The 15,788-nt window shown below is 38.2% G+C and overlaps 1 protein-coding gene and 1 pseudogene across 3 annotated transcripts in view; both read right to left on the bottom strand.

The window, feature by feature from the left end:
• Positions 1-9,181, bottom strand: part of LOC306668894 (KH domain-containing RNA-binding protein QKI-like) — a 125,035-nt pseudogene extending 115,854 nt beyond the window's left edge. The window contains exons 1-2 of the transcript in view: positions 9,076-9,181; positions 8,343-8,821 (exon numbers count right to left, since the gene is read on the bottom strand). The product of the transcript in view is annotated as a KH domain-containing RNA-binding protein QKI-like (transcript). The remainder of the gene's footprint in view (positions 1-8,342; positions 8,822-9,075) is intronic.
• The window catches only part of LOC306667255 (immunoglobulin lambda-1 light chain-like), a 759,848-nt gene that overhangs the window by 463,354 nt on the left and 280,706 nt on the right, over positions 1-15,788 (bottom strand). The gene's annotated exons all lie outside the window — the stretch shown is intronic.

The raw sequence follows: 15,788 nt of genomic DNA, 5'->3' as shown, positions 1-15,788 counted from the left end.
CACATTGTCAGTCTCCAATGATAGCTATGATCCTGCTATCAAATGTACATGGATCCTGACACCAACTGGTCAGTATGAGGATGGAAAAACTGTCCTCATCATTTCTCTTCATCCCTGAGCTCATTTCCTGGTCAGAGTCTCTTCATCTTAGTCCCCATGAGCACTTAATAAATGCCACTCTGTGCTAAGATGTCACTTCTCCAGCCTGTTGGGCGCCATACTGAGACAGGTATTCACTTGGGATCTGACCAGGATCAGGCAGAATGGGTAGGGGAGTTAAGATAGCATTTTGTCACACCTCTGTTCCCACTGTTCTCGTACCTTCCAGGCAGGATGTGCTAGACCCTGCTGGGAACCACCTCAGTCTAACTGTTGACTTCATTAATGTAGTGTCCTGGGGCCCTCAGAAAGTGCCTGGCCCTTTTCTCTGTGTCCACAGTTTACTTTCAAGTGAGTGGTGAGATCAGGCTTGCAAACACCTCTGTAAAGAAACCCAGGGAAAGGATGTCACATCTGCTTCGTCTTTGAACTCCTGGTCCTTGTCATACAAAATGACAGTCACAAAATGGGTGTGTTGTTTATATTTAATTTTATTTACATTTTAATATCAAACATTCAGTGCCGCCTCTCAGTTCCACATTTCAAGTGCCCGGTAGACCTATGTGCATAATACAGAGAACATTTCCATTCTCTTGTGGGCAGCCACTCTGATTCTGGGACAGTGTCTGTTCCATTAATTCAAATCCTGCAAATGTTTTGTATCACAGTTTGGATGTCAGCTTGATCTCTTTCAAGAAGAGAGTGATAATATGCTAATGGAAGGAAGAATTTTCAATCTGACTCCTTCAGTTCCACTCTCTCATTTGTAGGTTTGCAATTGTTTACAGCATCTTGTTGAAGGCCTCTGACCCCGCAGAGCTCAGAGAGGGTCTGAGAAGCCAGAGCAGAGATCAGGGGTATCCTGACTGTGAATATAAGCATTACAATGTTTTATTGCTCTTAGGAAAGCACTTGAGACTGAATAATTCATACAGGAGCACTTAGCTTACAGTTTTGGAGATTCAAGAGCATGGCAAGAGTGTGGCACTGGTATCTGCTTGGCATTGGTGAAGGCCCTCTTCGCTGCATTGTGTCATTGGTGGTGTCATCACGGGTGCAGGCAAAGGAGGGGTACATACATTGGGAGACAGGAAGTCAGCAGGGATCAGATGATGCATTTGCCCTTTTTATATAACAAGGGTGTGATAAATTTATATTCTTGTCTCTGAGGCTCAAATGACTTCATCACCTTCAACAAGACACCACTTCTTACAGATTTCAGGACTCTCATTAAGGCCAAAGTGAGGACCAAGCCTCAATCATAAGATCCTGTGGGGTACAAACAACATCAACCCTAGCACCCATCATGAGCTTAATTTGCATAGAAGAAAACATGAGACAGTTTTAATTAACTCTGTTGCTGATATTTGTTTCTTTAAAGGTGGGATATACAGCCAAGCATGTAACTCAAGCAGTGAAGATGAAATGCCTGCAGGTAGGGAATAGCCCTTGTGGTATGACCCTATGGAATACATTTCCTGGTCAAAGTTGGGCCCACCCTACTTATGTGGAAAATGAGAAATGGGTATGAAATAGAAATAAATGGAAGTATGTATTGCTTTTAGAGTTCAATGACATAGGAATAAGAGTAAGTACACCTACTGACTTTGAGCATCCTCCTTGTAACTTCTTTTTGCTTTGCCAGTTAAAACACAAATCTTCCCTGTAAGACTCACTCTGTCTTGCATTTGCCTGTAATAAGCATCTACTAGGTTACTGGTGGACATTTCTTAGGAATTGTGCATGAAAGAATTAAGAAGTGGGCTTTGAGTTTGACATGCAATGGAAGGAATCTAGTGGGACACACTTTCTAAGAGTTTGTGAATCTGGAGTCAAAGTTCTCAGTTTTGCTAAGCAGTAGATAAGAAGTCAAAATTCCCTCTGTGTGTTCTGGCCCTGTAGCAGCACTTTCTCTTCTGTTTATTGTCTACTCCTGGTTTTTAAGAAACTCCCACATTTGGAGGTACGTAAAGAAACTTCCTCAGCGCTACCTGGACAGACCTCTGGGTTCTCCTGTAAAAGAGTGTGGAGACGTTCATCCTTGAACATGTTTCTCACCTCCAGTCTTCATCTAATTCACAAACTCTAGGACGAGGAGGAAAATCTGAATTTGCTTGCATTCACGAGGTCTATGTACAGAAAATCAGGGAGACAGTGGCCACCTTTTGGAGGAACAGGATGACACAGACATCCCTAACTGAGGACAGTGGGAGAATCTGTAATGGAAACAAGTGCGTGAGGTCCTAGACCTATTCCTCATTGCAGAGGTGAAGTGATGGAGGCCAGGAGACAGGAGGGCAGACAAGAGAAGAACGGAGAGCTTTGACTTTGGGATACAGAACACCAGGAGCAGCAGCAACTCAAGTTCTCACCTTGACTTTAATTCTACCTTTCCTTTTTCCAAGGCCACATCATCACCACCACTGCTCTTGTCCATGCAGAAGACAATTTAACAGATTTCCAGGATGAGGACGAGGATAATGGGACCAGAAATATGCAAGTAATTTATTCCCTTTTGTGTCTCTTTTTTTTTATCCTTTCTTATTTATAATCTCTTTTTAGCTCTTTCCTTTTTTCAACTTTCCCACTTTGTATAATTTTTCTAAAGATACTTTTCTCATCCAGGTCTCTGGGGTCCTTGGACCTTCAATGTCTGTTACTTCTTTCTGCACCAACTTCCTTAGTCTTGTCCTGGTTTCTGACCTTAGAATACACCACTGAATCATGCTAGGAAAACCTGCATGGCCATGCATTGAGCTTAAGTAGGGGGTCAGAAAAACTGAGTTCTTCACTGGTGCATGGGTCCCCAACAAGTCTGCCTCTGCTCTAGACACCACTGCACACCTGGCTTCTTCTGCCCTTGTTGGTTCTGAGCATGCATGAGTGTACCCTTCCTTTCATATGACATGATTACACAGATAAAAAGCAATTCTCCCAATAGGAATCTGGTTGCAGGGATTTTGTCCTGATTTATAATGTGAGCTGAAGGCAGCAAAGGAGACAAAGAAGGACAGGAAAAGGAAATGTGAAGATGGAGAGAATGGGAGGGAATGCAGAAGTCAAATAAGTGCACATATTCTCCACTGCTTCCTTAACTTTCTTTCTTCCACTTTATGCAGTCCACCAGAAGCAAGGAGAGCACTGAAGTGGCCACCATTGCATGTGATAATAATGGTTAAAATCAGTGCAGGAAGCTGTCTGAGGATGAAGCTGCAGCGGGGGTAGGGCTGGAGGAGCAGGGTCCTTGCTCCAGCCTGTGTCAGCACACCTGCTGCTCCTCAGGGGGCCCAGATGTGTGCTACCCGACCTTCATACCCAAGTCCCCTAGAGAACCCTTTCCTCTGCCTCATGTTCACTCTCTAGGGAGCAGCCTCAGAAGGTTCTGAGGTGAATGTCTATGGGAATTTACTCCTGGAGGACATTCATAGTTGTGGGAAGCCATCCTTATTTAGCATAATCAGACTAGGTTGAGTCATGGGACAGAGGCCTGGCTTCTAGGAATTGCCAGAAAGCATGTGGTGCTGCATGAGAGAGGTTCCCTGTCTCCTTCTGGAATTTTCCCCCAAAAGGATGATTCCCCTAACTCCACCCTATCCTGTCCATCACAGAAGAAACTCTTCCCGGTCCTTGCCCCTTTCACCTGCATATTATAAATAAAGGAGATCTGGGCAACTTGGTTTTTGAAAAGAGGCCAGATCTGGTATGGCTGGACCTGTCACACCCCCTCTAATAAAAAGAGTATTGGCTCTTGTGTGGTCATTGTGTAGATAAGTCTTTTGGGTAATAAGTAGAAAAACCACCAACATCCTCCTCCAGCAGTTAAACCTTTCCTCTTCCATGCAGGATATGGCAGAGAGGACCCCAATGCTCACACAAAACACCCCCAGCTGAGAGAAGCAGAGCAGCCTCAGGGCTCCCTGACAAGATTCCAGGGGAGATCATGACCCAAAGTCACCTTAAATAACCTGAGGAAAATTGTCATCCTGGCCACTCTCTGTGGCCAGCCTCTCATCCCAAGTGACCACTCACCTGTTTCTTTGTTGCAAATTGCTATAGGGACACCTGGGAGGACAATGATCTCTGGTCCTGGGGCTCAGATGCTTGCAGTATAGGGAAGTTGGATGCAGATACCAGAACAAGGAGCAAAAGCTGCCTTGCTGGTTTTTCCTTTTCCAAGGGATAATATTTTATATTGTAGAGAACTGTAGAGATTTATGTTCACTTTGTTAAATAAACTTAATATACGTATTTAACATTAGATTTTTGTATTAAATAATATTTACTTGGTATCAGTTCCTTCTTAAGCCCATTTGATAAAATAAACACACATAAGAAGACACACTACGGAGAGGCAGATTTTCTTGAGGTAAATGCCAATGAATTATAAAGCAGTTACCCTAGTGACCCCCTATCACCATCACTCCTCCTCCCTTCCCTGTATTTTCCTTTCTTTGTTTCTTTTTAGGTTTGTATTATAACACTTATTAAAATAATGCTATGGGTTTACAGAAAGAGCAAAGAAATAAAAATTAAATTGCAAGCTATGTAAAATCCTATCTAAAACCCACAAGTGTATAATTAATGTATCCATCCATCAACTAAAAGCCAAAGAAAGACAATACAGACAATATGATAAATTTCCGTGAAATAATTGGCAATTTTCACTTATTAAAATTGAGGTTTTGCATTTTGTATCCTTGTCTCAATCATGACAAAAATTCTTTTTGAATGTTACATAGCATCATATAAAACTACATAGAAAAATATACTATAAACTTGCAACACTGGCTATAGTACATTATCTTACATGTTTCTCATAGGCAGTAGGTTTCATTATGATACATGTAGAGCCTGAAACTACTAAGATAATAATAAAGACTAGACAAAAAATACATATCAGCCCTATGGTAACATACGAGGGACACTCTGATCTACCCACGCTAAAAATTACATAATACTGTCAGAAAAAAAATGTCTTAGCAACTACATACTTCAATAAGAAATAAATTCAATAAAAATGATAATAATGAGAACCAAGGCATTCAGATTTCAAAATTCAGGCTTCTTTTCAGTTGATTTGATATTTTGTTAACTAAGTTTTCAAAATTTGTTCAAAGCCAACATTAATCATAAATATCACACATCTATTATTTCATATGTTTACTGTCCCCATAAAAGACCTTAGATAAACATCTAAAATGTCCAGGATTAACATATTTCAGATGAAGTTGGATCAAATGCCGGTATCAGTTTAAACTGTCACTTTAAATAGTTGAGTGTTGCAAATTTATTCAACCAAACAAACAAAATTAAATTTGAATGGCACAGCATATAGTTTAAATAAAACAACAATATGTGTAACAGAAAAACATAGTAGTGGCACATTAAACCAAAGTTAGCTGAAATATAAAACAACAACTCTCTACTGCTTAGTAAATAAACTGAAAACGGCTCCAAGTGAGACAAGCTGATGGAGAGGTCACGGTGAAGATGCCAGCTGAGCTTCCTACTGACCTTGACTGTGAAGCCATGAAGGTATGGAAGAGGAAACGAGTTGGTGAGAGGGAGTGCAATGTCACTTGGAATTTGCCACACCTGGTACTAAGCAGTTAATGAGTTACTCAAGTACTTAGATGTTGGCTCTTTCTAAAAACCAAATTTATTCTACTGAGTTATACATGACAGCAGAATACATTTTGATTCCTTGTACACAAATGGAGAACAACTTATCATTTCTCTGGTTGTACTTGATGTAGAGTCACATCATTTATGCAATCATACATGTACATAGGGTGATGATGTCTGTCTCATTCCACCATCTTTCTTACTACTCTGCCCACCATTCCCCTTATTCCCCTATGCCCAATCCAAAGTACCTCCAATCTTCCCTACCGCCCCCCTTTATGTATCAGCATCCACTTTTTAGATGTAGGCTTTCTATGCAAATTGTTTCAACCAAAAATCTACTTTGTGAGAAATAGGGAGCCTAAACTGAAAGGTAGTTCAGTATTCATATGCACAATAGTGCTAGTTTTTCACTTTCCTTTAAAGTTAAAAAGGGTGGCCAAAAGAGCATGTGTGGGAACAAGAAGAGAAATTGCTAGAGCTAGCAGAGGGGGACTATGCACGTTACCTGATATGCTATAAACAAGTTTGATTAAATTTGGATCATTTGAAAACACTGTTTTCCAGAATGGAAGTCACAAAAATCCATATTTATGAAAAACTTTGCTAGGTATACTATCATCTCCAGTTGGAAAAAAAATCCAATACACCCACCTTCTCCAAATTGAAAAAAGTTCTAATTTTGTCTGTCGACTGGTGTTCAGATCCCATGTCATTTTTATCTCAGAATTATATGGGTTGACACTGAAGATTGTAACAACCAAAAGTACTCAATTATGTTTTTTAAAACCTACTAGTCAGATATTACAACATTTATCAATTTTTTTCACAGTATCAAATTTGACAAATTTGCATCAAGGTAATGTGGCACAAATCATGTAATTTAAAGCCTCAGCTCATTTGCCCCCCTCACATCTTTCACACACTGGAGATGGAGTAACACGCATTAACTTTTATTCTGAGGGAGGCACTGATCTTACAAGACACGTGACTAAATGACTGTGTAGGAATATAAGGCGCTTTCTGTTCTTTAGACTTATTGTAATATTTAAAAAACAGACCAAAAGGTTCTTTTGGTCTTTTCTTTCTTGATAATCACCTGAAAAAATCATTTAATGAAATAAAAGGTTTCGTTGCTTTTACCTTTTTTTGTAACACTTGAAAGCATAAAATGCTACACTTCATACACACCCCCACACACATTTCTGCTCCAGTACCCTTGTGTAGTAAAAATATATATTTTTTCATGTTTGAATTCATTATGCTTTTATCTACAGTTTCATTATTTGTATACAGTAAATAGGCAAGTATAGATTTTACAACCTTAATTATTTTTTTGTATATGGGGAAGTTTAAAAACTACAATTTGCCCAATAATGTGACACATAATGCATGTACCTTGTTCTTAAAATTTTATTAAGGAAGAATAAAATAAAGGTTCTGTAATTTTAACTCAGATGTCCAACTTTCAAAAGATATGGTCGCAGTTTACTTGAAATTTGGCAAGCAATATAAAAAAGTTGCACCCGTCTGCCCTTTGAGGGCACTGTAGTGACTGAACAACATATCGAATTTTGAATCCTTTCTGAATCACTTCACCAATGACTCACCTTATGTAAGAAGATTCATGCATGATGCATCGTCACACAGTTCATTCAGAGAGAACTTGATTTCTCCATGAGAAGTAAAGATTTCTAGAAGTGTCTCTCACAGTAACTTAGTATTTGAGTGTCACATAGTGTGTCATACCATGTGTCTCCCTTCTTAAGGAGGCTTCTTACCATTTGCATGTGGTGGCACATTGATAGATGATCAGTGCTGTGGGAGGAATTGAGCCTTATTGCTACACTACTATTCAGTATAGGTACTAGAACAACTTTCACTCAAAGTAGTGAAACAAAAGCTGAGTTGGAGGACAACAATTTCTTTGTCTTTTGTTTGGTTAGATAGTAAGATGAGCAGACAAGTACCTTAGCTCATTGTACTGACCACAGGCAAGCAAAGGCTTAACTGATCAGCAGGCAGGCATGGTCAGGTCATCACTGGTTAAAGTTAGAGGTCAGAAGTTCATAGGTTGGTTGCTGGTGGCTGCTTGGTCTGCCTTGGAATTTTAGTAGCCACTGCACCTAATAAACCTAATAAACCACTAGATTCAGTAGGACACTCAAGGATTGATGTAGCAGGTGCCAATGTGTAAGGTAGGGTGTGTAGATCCACCCAGCCTCAGGCCATGGAAGGACTATTGTAGTAATTGGATGAGGAGTTTCCTTTGAGAGAGGTCTGTATTTTTCTGGTCAACGGCATTATGGTAGAGCCAGCTGGTGTAGGAGTATGCAAGGCATCTGGTGGGAGAAAAGGTTCAGTCCCAGTTATGATCCCTGGAGCAACCTGGGCTATTGCTGCCAAAGAAAAGGAAAGGGCTGGTGATTTAATATTGTCATCTCAGAATCGAGAGCTCCATCAACTGCATCTTCTTCAGGCTGTCTTCTTCTGCAGGTACCTGTAGTTTCTTCACTTCTTCAACTGCTCTCTTCAGTTTTATTTCTACTCTGTCCTGAGCATCTTCCACAGTGATTAGTACTTGTAAATCTTCATTAGTTGCTCTCAATTGGGTTTATCTCTATTTTGCTCCTCCTCCTTTTATATTTCATTGAGCCTTTGCCTCGGGCCATTATTTTACATCCAGTTTCTGCTTCAAGCTGTTTAGCTGTAAATCCTCTGGGTCCAAGGAATCTCCCAACGATATTAAAATCTGCACATTCCTTTTACAGGCACATAAAGTTTTTCTTGTAACTGAACAATAGGTCCCACAGTATCAGGCAATTCTGCCCCCTTTACTCGGTACTGCCATCTAATGTGTCATTGTACATGTGTTTCTGTACTCTGCTAATTTCTTCAAGCAGCAGACAGTCCAGGTGGTTAAAGATTGCGCAGAAGTTGGGCAAGCAGCTCAAGAGTGTCTTGTGGTTCCTCAGCAGCATTAGGTAATCTAGGGTGGGATTCGGTTTCTCCCTGGTTTCCACTTCACAGGCCGCCAAGGCCAGAGAGGAGGAAGGGACGGGGCCAGCCCTGGCCACCAGCTCTGCACAGGCTCCAGCTCAGGGCACATGTGGACCCCAGAGCAACCAGCTCTGTGAGCCTGCCGGCCAGTCCCCCGCAATCACTTTCCTCTGCCCGAAGCGCTCTAGCCACCCTAGGCCATCTGAACCAGGGTGGGCCACTAAAATGCACAGGAGCAGGCCATGGGTGCTGCTGTTGCCCTACTAAGCGCCGCTGCTGGTGCGCAGACTAGTGCTCTCTGCTCCTCATTTTCTCTAAATTAAACACAATAATTTCTAACATAGCACTCACAATCTGTCCTTATGTCAGAGACAGTATAGGGATTTTGTTGACTGAATTCTACAATGAGAACAATAATACTGGAGGTCTTCCATAATGCCTTGGATATCTTGGGCATTTATTCTTGCAAAGAAGCTTGAATGTTACCAGATCCATGGCTTCCCCACAGCTCTTCAATCTGTTGCTACTTTTCCCTCAGGGAAAGGGGGTTTCTCTTAAAAGTGTGAGGAGATTCTACTTTACATTTATTCATACATAATTTACTCCATTATTCTAGAGGCAACAAAGGAGGATTCTTCTTTAAAGTCCAGGATTTCACAAGGATATCACTTGCTATTCATCCTTCCAAGTCAGTGCTCAGAATTCCTTGGGAAAAACAAAGCAAAATAAAACAAACAACAACAAAACAAAACAAAACAAAAAAAAAAAAAAAAAAAAAAAAAAAAACAGTGCAAAGCTTTGTTTTATTCCCAGAAAGAAAAAATGATTTAATTTACAGTGTTTAGTATTTGCTTTGAATACTTGCTTAGATTTTTCGCTTTCTGGCACCTGTCAGATCTCCTATGGTTATCTTTGACTTTTGGCACTTCTCTCAGATCTCTTACCATCTCTTGCTTAATTTCTTTGAAAGATTTCCTTCTCTTTCACCTTCTGTTTCTTGTCTGTGTTTCTTCTGTTTTACCTCTCTTTACTGAAGTGATCTTCCAATGTCTGCTTATTCTCCCCTGATTTCTGACCATCCACTTCAGAGTTTCTTTCATTCTGATCATTAATTCCCTTTCATAGTTTTGTCATTGTTGTTTTTAAGTAAACATGATAGTAGGCTGTATTTTGTCATATTATGCATATGTGGAGTGCAATGCCAATTACAATTTTTTTTCAAAATTATTTATTCTAGTAATTACAAGAACTTCCTGCACTAAAAATTATTTGTATTCTTTTTAAAATAATTTATTTATTTTGATTCATTGTAAACAATTGGGTAACCACTTGTTTCTCTGGTTGTACAAGAAGTAGAGTCGTACCATTTGTGTAATCATACATGTACATAAGGAAATGATGTTTGTATCATTTTTTTCCTGCCCCCTACCCCTCTCCACCCCTCTTTTTCCTCTATACAACTCATCTTTCCTCCATTCTTATCTCCCTCCCACCCCCATTGTGTATCATCATCCCTTATCAGAGAGATCATTCCGCCTTTGGTGTTTTAGAATTGGCTTATCTCACTTAGCATGAGATTCTCCAGTTTCATCCATTTGCCTGCAAATGTGATAATTTTATTCTTCTTTATGGCTGAGTAATGTTCCATTGGGTATATATACCACAGTTTCTTTATCCATTCATCAATTGAAGGGCATCTAGGTTGGTTCCATAATTTAGCTATTATGAATTGAGCAGCTATGAACATTGGTGTGGCTGTATCACTGTAGTATGCTGATTTTAAGTCCTTTGGATATAGGCCAAGGAGTGGGATAGCTGGGTCAAATGGTGGTTCCATTCCAAGTTTTCTCAGGAACTTCCACACTGCTTTCCAGAGTGGCAACCCCACCAGCAATGTATGAGTGTACCTTTTTCCTCATATCCTTGCCAACATCTATTATTGCTTGTATTCTTGATAATAGCCATTCTAATTGGAGCAAGATGAAATCTTAGGGTGGTTTTAATTTGCATTTCTCTAATTATTAGAGATGTTGTTAATCAACTGTATATCTTCTTCTGTAAAGTGTCCAGTTCCTTAGCCCATTTATTGATTGAGTTCTTTGTATATTTGGTGTAAAGGTTTTTAAGTTCTTTATAAATTTTGGATATTAGTGCTCTATCTGAAGTGCATGTGCCAAAGATTTCCTCCCTCTGTGTAAGCTTTCTATTCACATGATTGACTGTTTCCTTTGCTGAGAAGAAGCTTTTTAGTTTGAATTCATCCCATTTATTGATTCTAAATTTTACTACTTGTGCTTTAGGAATCTTGTTAAGGAAGTCAGGTTCTAAGTTGACATGATGAAAATTTGGGCTTAATTTTTCTTCCATTAGACAGAGGGTCTCTGTTTTAGTGCCTTTGATTCACTTTGATTTGACTTTTGTGCAGAGTGAGAAATAGAGATTTAATTTCATTTTGTTACATGTGGATTTCCACTTTTCTCAGCACCATTTGTTGAAGAGGCTATCTTTTCTGCATTGTATGTTTTTGGCACCATTTTCTAGAATGAGATATTTACTTATGTAGTTTTGTCTGAGTCTTCTATTCTGTACCATTGGTCTACCTGTCTATTTTGTTGTCAGTCCGTGGCATTTGTTGTTGTTGTTGTTTGCTTCTTTGGTTTTTACTATTGCTCTGTAATATAGCTTAAGTTCTGGTATTGTGTTACCTCCTGCATCACTCCTCCTGCTCAGGATTGCTTTGGCTATTCAAGGTCGCTTATTCTTCCAGAAGCATTCCATGATTGTTTTCTCTATTTCTATGAGGAGCATTATCGGAATTTTAATTGGAATTGCATTGAATCTGCATAGTACCTTTGGTAGTATGGCCATATTGACAATATTAATTCTACCTATCCAAGAACATGGAAGATCTTTCCATCTTCTAAGGTTATTTTTTTTTATTTCTTTCTTAAGTGTTCTGTATTTCTCATTGCAGAGGTCTTTCACCTCTTTTGTTAGATTGATTTCCAAGTATTTTATTTTTGTGCAGGCTATTGTAAATGAAATAGTTTTCCTAATTTCTCTTTTAGAGGATTCATCACTTATGAATAGAAAGGCATTAGATTTATGATTGTCGATTTTATATCCTGCTACTTTGCTGAATTCATTCATTAGTTCTAGAACTTTTCTGGTGGAATTTTTTGATTCTCTAAATATAGAATCATGTCATCAGCAAATAGTGATAACTTCAGTTCTTCTTTTCCTATTCATATCCCTTTAAGCTTTTTTGGTCTGTCTAATAGCTCCCATTAGTGTTTCAAGGACGATGTTGAATAAAAGTGGTGAAAGAGGGCGTCCTTGTCTTGTTCCAGTTTTTAGAGGGAATGCTTTCAGTCTTTCTCCATTAAGGGGGAGGTCAGGATTAGCAATACCCAATACAAACAATATACATCCATAAACCAAATAGCCCCTATGACGACATTAACAATATTGTTATAATGAACAGAGAGGATAAGTTTGATTACTATCTCCTCAAGACTACAATCCACAGTATGAACAATTGGTTTGCAATGAGGTCAACAATTTCTAATGGTGGACAAAGAGGATGGGGAGGCATGTAGGATTTAACTGTTATTTGGATAAGAAGAGAGTATATAGAGGTATTAGATCATTGGAAGAGTGGAAGTGCAATCAAAAGAAGTTTGTTTTAGCATGAGAAAAGGGAGAAACAGACTCCAAGGAAACAGGTAAGCAAAAGGAAAATAGAGTGAAAAAAAATAAAAGAAAGTGAAAAATTAAAAATTTAAAAAGAAAAAAATCTATACTATAACCGTCATATCCTATTCAAACCTCCCAGTCTTAAGTATCCTGATGCATGAGAGGTACCTGACAATGAGCTTCCAGTCTCCAGCAGGCTTCTCAGGATGGGAGTAGCAGCTTCTGTTTGGGGGATAATCCAAGATGGTGGCACTGGCTCATGAACATGTTGGTAGAAGTGGAGATGGAGCACAGAGGCATGGGCACTGAGTTTGCACAGGGTGAGGGCAGGCCACAGTTCTGAAACACCTGTATTTACGTCGGTTTTGTCTCTGTGTCTTCTGTCCTGTAGATTTTGTCTACATGTATGTTTTGGTGCCTTTATCATGCTATTTTTATTACTATAACTGTGTAGTACAGTTTTAGGTCTGGTATTGTGATGCCTCCTGCTTCACTTTTCTTGCAAAGGATTGCTTTGACTCTTCTGGGTCTCTTAGTTTTCCAAATGAATTTCCTGATTGTTTTTTCTAGTTCTGTGAAGAACACCATTGGAATTTAATAGAAATTACATTAAATTTGTATAATGCTTTTGGTAGAATGACCATTTTGATAATATTAATTCTGTCTATCCAGGAGCATGAGAGGTTTTTCCATCTTCTAAGGTCTTCTTCAATTTCTTTTTTTAGTGTTCTGTAGTTTTCATTGTAGAACTTTTTCACCTCTTTTGTGAGATTGATTCCCAATTATTTTATTATTTTTTAAAGCAATTGTGAATGGGACAATGTTCTTTAGTTCACTTTCAGTGGATTCATTATTGATGTATAAGAATGTGTTTGATTTATGGGTATTAATTTTATATCCTGCTGTTTTGCTGTATTCATTTATTCATTCTAGAAGATTTTTGGTGGAATTTTTTTTCTATTTTCCAAATATAGTATCATATCATCGACAAATAGTGATAGTTTGAGTTCTTCTTTACCTATTTGTATACCTTTAATTTCTTTCTTCTGTCTAATTGCTCTGGCATGAGTATCAGGGACCATGTTGATAAAAATGGTGAAAGAGAGCATCCTTGTCTCATTCCAGGTTTTAGAGGGAATGCTTTCAAGTTTTCTCCATTTAGAATTATGTTGGCCATGGGTTTAGGATATATGACTTTTACGATGTTGAGCTATGTTCCTACTATCCCTGGTTTTTCTAGTGTTTTGAACATGAAGGGGTGCTATATTTTGTCAAATGCATTTTCTGCATCTATTGAAATGATCATATGATTCTTGCTTTTAAGCCTATTGATATGATGAATTATGTTTCTTGATTTCAGTATGTTGAACCAGTCCTGCATCCCTGGGATGAACCCCACTTGCCATGGTGCACTTATCTTTTAAATATGCTTTTGTATGAGAGTTTCCAGAATTTAATGGAAAAGTCTTGCATCTGTGTTCACCAGGGATATTGATCTGAAGTTTTCTTTCCTTGATATGTCTTTGTCTGCTGTTGATATCAGGGTGATATTAGCCTCATAGAAGGAGTTTAGAAGGGTTCCTTCCTTTTCTATTTCATGAAATAATTTGAGGAGTATTGGTGTTAATTCTTCTCTGAAGATCTTGTAGAACTTAGTTGAGAATCTGTCTGGTCCTGGGCTTTTCTTAATTGGTAGGCTTTCAATGACAGTTTCTATTTCATTACTTGAAATAGTTCTGTTGAAGTCATGTATGACCTCCTGGCTCAGTTTAGGTATGTCATATGTCTCTAGAAATCTGCCGTTGTCTTCAATATTTTCCATTTTACTGGAGTATAAATTTTCATGATAGTTTCTAATTACCTTCTGTTCTTCAGTTGTGTCCACTGTGATATTTCCTTTTTCATTAAGTATTTTAGTAATTTGGGTTTTTTTTTTTTTTTTCTCTTTTTCTCTTTGTTAGTGTGGCTACGGGTTTATCAATTTTATTGTTTTTTTTCAGAGAACCAACTTTTTGTTTTATCAATTTCTTCAATTGTTTCTTTTTCTCAATTTCACTGATTTCAGTTGTGATTTTAATTATTTCCTGTCTTCTACTGTTTATGGTGTTGAATTGCTCTTCTTTCTTTCTCTAGGGCTTTGTGATGTAATTTTATGTCATTTATTTGTTGACTTTTTATTCTTTTAATATATAAGCTCAATGCAATGAACTTGCCTCTTAGTACTACCTTCATAGTGTCCCAGAGATTTTGGTATGTTGTATCATTTTTCTCATTTACCTCTAAGTATTTTTTCATTCTATCCTTGATATCTTTTACTGTCTATTCATCATCCAATAGTGTATTATTTCATCTCCATGTGTTACAGTACTTATATTTTTATTTTATAATTGATTTCTAACTTGAGTCCATTATGATATGATAGAATGCAGGGTATTATCTCCATTTTTTTGTATTTACTAAGAGTTGCTTTGTGGCATAAGATAGGGTCTATTTTAGAGAAGGATTTATGTGCTGCCAAGAAAAAAGTGTGTTTGCTCATTGATGGATGAAGTATTCTTTAAATATTCTATCTGTTAAGACTAAATTACTGATTGTATTATTTAGTTCTATAGTTTTTTTTAATTCAGTATTTGTTTAGAAAATCTGTCCAGTAGTGAGAAAGGTGTGTTAAATTTACTGAGTATTATTGTTTTGTGATCTATTTGTTTCTTGACATTGAGATGTGTTTTTTTGATGTACATAAATGCTCCATTGTTTGGGGCAAAACTATTTACAATCATTTTGTCTTGTTGATGTATAATTCCCTTCAGTAGAATAAAATGAACTTCTTAGTCCCTTCTTATTAACTTAAGCTTGAAATCCATTTTATCTGATAGGAGGATGAAATCCCCTGCTTGTTTATGCAATTCATAGGAATGATATGCTTTTTTTCCCATCCTTTCACCTTCAGTCTGGATATCTTTGCCTATGAGGTGAGTCTCCTGGAGACATCATATTGTTTGTTTTCTTTTGTTTCTTCAATCTACAAGTTTATGTCTTTTGATTGATGAGTTTAGGCCATCATTATTGAAAGTTGGGGCTGGGGATATAACTCAGTGGGTAGAGTGCAAGGCCCTGGGTTCAATCCCCAGCCCGCAAAAAAAAAAAAAAAAAAACTTTCCTGACTGAATTCAGCAATTAAACCTCACACGGCATGCATGGAAGAACTTTGTGACCATGTAGGAAAGCAGATCACAGAAGGCAGACTGGAGAAGACACAAGCACATTAAAATTATCAAACAGTGGAGAGTTTTCCACTTCTGCCCTGTGTCCTTCGCCTGTTCTTAGGCAACCTGGGACCTGACTGAATTCCAGGAGATGACACACTG

Source organism: Sciurus vulgaris (genome assembly GCF_902686455.1).
Source record: "Sciurus vulgaris genome assembly, chromosome: 8".
Lineage (NCBI taxonomy): Eukaryota > Metazoa > Chordata > Mammalia > Rodentia > Sciuridae > Sciurus > Sciurus vulgaris.
Note: the sequence above shows the minus strand (reverse complement) of the source record. Positions and strands in the feature narration are given on the sequence as shown.